The sequence below is a fragment of the Somniosus microcephalus genome, chromosome 28, assembly GCF_052327205.1.
Source record: "Somniosus microcephalus isolate GS21.2 chromosome 28, FLI_Smic_1.0, whole genome shotgun sequence".
Lineage (NCBI taxonomy): Eukaryota > Metazoa > Chordata > Chondrichthyes > Squaliformes > Somniosidae > Somniosus > Somniosus microcephalus.
Window position 1 is genome coordinate 13,810,551 of NC_141014.1, and position 5,700 is coordinate 13,816,250.

Here is a 5,700-nt window from a genome sequence, read left to right on the forward strand (position 1 = left end):
TGCACAAAAAGCAATGAAAATCATGAGACTTAAGGGTCAGTTTGTGACCGCCAAATCATTATTTACAGGGCAAATTATTCTCACAGCACACAGAAAATCTTTGATTAGGATTTAAAATGCACAATTTTGGGTGGCTAATAAATCAATTCACCACATTCTTCCCATGTGGCCCGAATACTACGGTAGGTAATCAATCAAACCCAAACTGCACAGCCAGAGTAAAGTTTGTACAGGACACAATTACAAAACTTGGAAGTGCAGTGAACAGTGAGGAGGATAGTGCTAGACTTCCAGAGGACATAGACAGGCTGGTGGAATGGGCGGCCACGTGACAAATGAAATTTAACGCAGAAAACTGATACATTTTGGTAGAAGGAATGAAGAGAGGAAATATAAACTAAAGGGTACAATTCTAAAGTGGGTGCATGAACAGACAGAACTAGGGGTGTATGTACAAAAATCATTGAAGGTGGCAGGGCAGGTTGAGAAAGCAGTTAAAAAAGCTTATGGGATCCTGGGCTTCATGAATAGAGTTGTAGAGACTTCCTTACTCTTGTGCTCCAACACCCTTGCAATAAAGGCCAACATGCCATTTGCCTTCCTAATTGCTTGCTGTACCTGCATGCTAACTCTCTGTGTTTCCTGTACGAGGATACCTAAATCTCTCTGAACAGCAACATATAATTGATGGGCCTTCAATAACCACAAAACTAGAAGTTATAGACTTAAACAAGTTGGCTTTTAATCACTAAGATCAGAGCTAACATCTCAACACGCCAACTGGTTCACAGGAATGAGTCATACAGATCCTGGGATCTTTATGTAAGAGAAGTCAGGGGCGGAGCCAAGAGCCAAGACCTGGAACCTGCCAGATTAGTCGGGAAAGAGGAAGTGAAACTATACACAGTGGGGGAGGGTAATATACATGAGTGCAAAATGAATACAGGATCAAGACAAACAGATTTCATTACATTCACCCCTTCTTTAGATTTAGTCCATCGGGGTGATGTTTCTTAAAAGTTGGTATAAGTGAGTCTGTCAGGAGGTTTTGCAGTTCTCAGTGATCGGCGCAAAGCCGGTTGGGGTGCCTCTAGCGGAGTGGATTCTGGTTCCTCCGCTGTCCGGGCCTCTGCAGTGTCTTGCAGGTTATCTGCAGTGTCCTCCAGGTTAAAGTTGGGTATTGATACCTCTGGGCGTCCTGTCTCTTTGTAGTGTAGGTCTTCATCGGGTAGTCTCCCATCGTCCTCTCCGCTCCCCGAGGGAGCGAGGTCTTTTATGGAAACAGTGTCCTCTCGCCCGTCAGAGTATTCGATATAGGCGTACTGAGGGTTTGCATGGAGGAGCTGTACCTTTTCCACAAGGGGGTCCATTTTATGGCCTCTCACGTGCTTCCACAATAGTACTGTCCCCGGAGATGTCAGCCGCGTGGGTAGAGATATGCCCGAGGTGGATTTCCGGGGGAAAACGAACATCTTTTCGTGAGGGGTAGCGTTAGTGGCAGTACATAACAGAGACCTTATGGAGTGGAGCACGTCTGGGAGGACTTCCTGCCAGCGGGAGGTCGGAAGGCCTTTTGACTTTAAGGCTAACGTGACAGCCTTCCAAACAGTAGCATTCTCCCTTTCCACTTGCCCACTACCCCGGGGGTTGTAGCTAGTGGTTCTGCTAGTGGCTATTCCCTTCGAGAGCAAGAACTGGCGCAGCTCGTCTCTCATGAATGACGTCCCCCTATCGCTGTGTATGTAATTCGGCATGCCAAACATGCAGAATAGATTACAGAGACACTTGATGACCGTGGCACTGTTCATGTCTGGGCAGGGAATGGCGAAGGGGAAGCGGGAATATTCATCAATGATATTGAGGAAGTATACGTTACAGTCGGCAGAGGGAAGGGGTCCCTTGAAGTCCAGACTTAGGCGCTCGAATGGCCGTGTGGCTTTGATAAGGTGTGCACGGTCAGGCCTGTAGAAACGAGGCTTGCATTCTGCACAGATGCGGCAGGCTCTGGTCATTGCCCTGACCTCCTCGATGGAGTGGGGCAGATTGCGGGACTTTATAAAATGGTATAGTCAGGTGACCCCTGGGTGACAGAGGTCGTTGTGGAGACCCTGTAATTTGTCCGTATGAATGCTGGCACACATTCCCCGCGATAGGGCGTCTGGGGGTTCATTAAGGACTCCCGGCCTGTACATAATATCATAGTCAAACGTGGATAGTTCGATCCTCCACCTGAGTATTTTGTCATTCTTGATTTTCCCCCTTCGTTTGTTACTAAACATGAAAGCCACCGACCGCTGGTCGGTGAGCAGGGTGAAACGTTTGCCGGCTAGGTAGTGTCTCCAGTGCCGCACTGCCTCCACTATAGCCTGTGCCTCCTTCTCGACAGAAGAGTGCCTGATTTCAGGTCCCTGAAGGGTTCGGGAGAAGAAGGCCACAGGTCTCCCAGCCTGATTGAGGGTCGCAGCTAAGGCAAAGTCTGATGCATCGCTTTCAACTTGAAAGGGAATGCATTCGTCCACTGCACACACTGCAGCCCTTTCAATGTCCTGTTTAATACTAGTGAAAGCCTCCCGAGCTTCAGCTGATAGTGGGAAGGACGTCGATTTAATGAGGGGTCGGGCCTTATCAGAGTAATTGGGCACCCATTGGGCATAATACGAAAAAAATCCCAGGCACCTTTTTAAAGCTTTGGGATTGTGTGGCAGGGGCAGTTCCTTTAGGGGGCGTAATCGGTCAGGGTCCGGTCCAATTACCCCATCTTCCACCACACAGCTGAGGATACAGAGACGGGCTGTGTTGAAGACACATTTGTCTTCGTTGTAGGTTAGATTCAGCTTTAGGGCAGTTTTTAAAAATCTCGCAAGATTTAGATCGTGGTCTTGCTGGTTGTGCCCGCAGATAGTGACATTGTCCAGATAGGGGTAGGTAGCTTGTAGTTTATTCTCGTCAACCATGCGGTCCATCTCACGTTGGAAGACTGAGACCCCATTTGTTACCCCGAAGGGCACTCTGAGAAAATGGTAGAGGCGCCCGTTCGCCTTGAAGGCAGTGTATGGGCGGTCCTCCGTTCTAATGGGGAGCTGGTGATACGCGGATTTGAGGTCGATAGTCGAGAAGACTCGGTATTGCGCAATCTGGTTGACCATTTCTGATATGCGGGGTAAAGGGTAGGCGTCCAGCTGGGTATAAATATTAACAGTCTGGCTGTAGTCAATTACCATCCGTTTCTTTTCGCTATTTTTAACTATGACTACTTGGGCACGCCACGGGCTGGTACTGCATTCAATAATGCCTTCCCGCAGGAGTCTGTCCACTTCCGCCTTGATAAAGTGTCTGTCTTCCAGACTGTACCGTCTACTTTTGGTCGCTATGGGCCTACAGTTCGGAGCGAGATTAGCGAATAAAGAGGGCGGGCTGATTTTTAAGATTGATAGGCCACAGACTGTGAGTGGCGGCTGGGACCTGCCATATGCTAGCGTGACACTTTCATGGTGGCACTGGAAGCCCAGGCCCAAGATTGCATTAACACAGAGTTCTGGCATCACGAGGAGTTTAAAATCCTTGTAGTCCGTGCCTTTTACAGTCAGTGTTACCACACAGTAGCCCAAAATGTCTGAAGTGTGGGGCTTAGCAGCCATAGCAATTCTGCTCCGTGTAGGGGTTACCGTTAATGAGTGCCGCTGTACCAGGCTAGGGTGGATAAAACTCTCGGTACTCCCACAGTCAATTAAACATTTCATTAAATTCCCGTTTACCTGTATGTCCATCATGGATTTTGTCAACGGGTGTGGCCTGGATTGATCCACCGTGATCGAAGCCACTGTTGGGCCCTGGGCGGCCGTTGAGTCGGGAAAAGATGGCGGATCCCAAGATGGCGGCCCGCATGGCACGCACGAGGCGGTGACGGAGTTGGAAATCGGATTCCCCCTGCAGACTTTGCTAAAATGCCCCTTTTTCTTACATTTGAAGCATGTAGCGTCCTTCGCTGGGCATCGTTGTCTGGGGTGTTTGGCCTGGCCGCAGAAGTAGCATGGTGATTATCTTAGTGATTAAAATTGATGGGCCTTCAATAACCACAAAACAAGAAGTTATAGACTTAAACAAGTTGGCTTTTAATCACTAAGATCAGAGCTAACATCTCAATACGCCGACGGGTTCACAGGAATGAGTCATACAGGTCCTGGGATGTTTATGTAAGAGAATTCAGGGGCGGAGCCAAGAGCCAAGACCTGGAACCTCCCAGGTTAGTCGGGAAAGAGGAAGTGAAACTATACACAGTGGGGGAGGGTAATATACATGAGTGCAAAACGAATACAGGATCAAGACAAACAGATTTCATGACAATGCTATTCCCATTTCTAATTGCTTGCTGTACCTGCATACTAACTGTCTGTGTTTCCTTTACGAGGACACCTAAATCTCTCTGAACACCAACATTTAATAGTTTCTTACCATTTAAAAAATATTCTGCTTTTCTATACTTCCTAACAAAGTGAATAACCTCACCTTTCCTCACATTATTCTCTATTTGCCACCTTATTGTCCACTCACTTAATCTGTCTAGATCCCTTTGCAGGCTCTTTGTGTCCTCCTCACAGCTTACTTTTCCACCTAGATTTGTATCGTCAGCAAATCTGGATAGATTGTCCTCGGCCCCTTCATCTAAGTCATTAATATAGATTGTAAATAGCTGAGGCCCAAGCACCCCACTAGTTACAGCCTGCCAACCGGAAAATGACCCGTTTATCCCTACCCGCTGTTTTCTGTCTGTTAGCCACTCCTCTATCCATGCTAATATATTACCCCAACCCCAGGATACCTTATCTTGCGTAGCATTGTGGATGTTGGAGGTCAATCACCTCAGCCCCAGGACATCACTGCAGGAGTTCCTCAGGGCAGCGGCTCACCACCACCTTCTCAAGGGCAATTAGGGATGGGCAATAAATGCTGGCCTTGCCAGCGACGCCCACATCCCAGGAACAAATAAAAATAAAACCTTTTACGTGGCACCTTATTGAATGCCTTTTGGAAATCCAAATATACAACATCCACTGGTTCCCATTAATCTACCCTGCTAGTTACATCCTCAAAATACTCCAATAAATCTGTTAAACACAATTTCCCTTTCACAAAAACCTAATCATATGATTTTCTGAGTGCATTGTTACCACTTCCTTAATAATGGATTCCAACATTTTCCCGATGACTGATGTCAGGCTAACTGGCCTGTCTTCTCTCTCCCTCCTTATTGTGGATGATTGCATTCACCTTCCGGCCTTGATGGAATCTTGGCTGCAGGTGATAATACAATCCTCCTTAATGCAGCCTCCCCGCCTGGCAGCACCTTTCACCACTTGCCCCGTCTAAACTGCTGTTGTGTCAATCATTAAAAACACATCACCCCAGATGGGACTCGAACCCACAATCCCTGGACTTAGAAGGCCAGTGCCTTATCCATTAGGCCACTGGGGCTGAATACACAATGTAACCTGCCTGAGGACAATTGGCCGCTCCGAAATGTGACATCTGCCTCACATTTTCAGAGTCTTTGAAGGTTCAGCAGAGATGGAAGCTATTTTCACCCATCATATCTGTCACTGCTCGCGCCGTACCAGAGCCACCTACAACAACAACTTGCATTTACATAGCGCCGTTAACATAGTAAAATATCCCAAGGTGCTTCACAGGAGTGATTATCAA

General features: G+C 47.5%; 1 non-coding gene across 1 annotated transcript; it reads right to left on the reverse strand.

Moving 5' to 3' along the window:
• Positions 1–5,398: 5,398 nt before the first annotated feature.
• trnar-ucu (transfer RNA arginine (anticodon UCU)) lies at positions 5,399–5,472 on the reverse strand. Its single transcript has one exon. It is a non-coding gene; the product is annotated as a tRNA-Arg (tRNA).
• Positions 5,473–5,700: the final 228 nt, after the last annotated feature.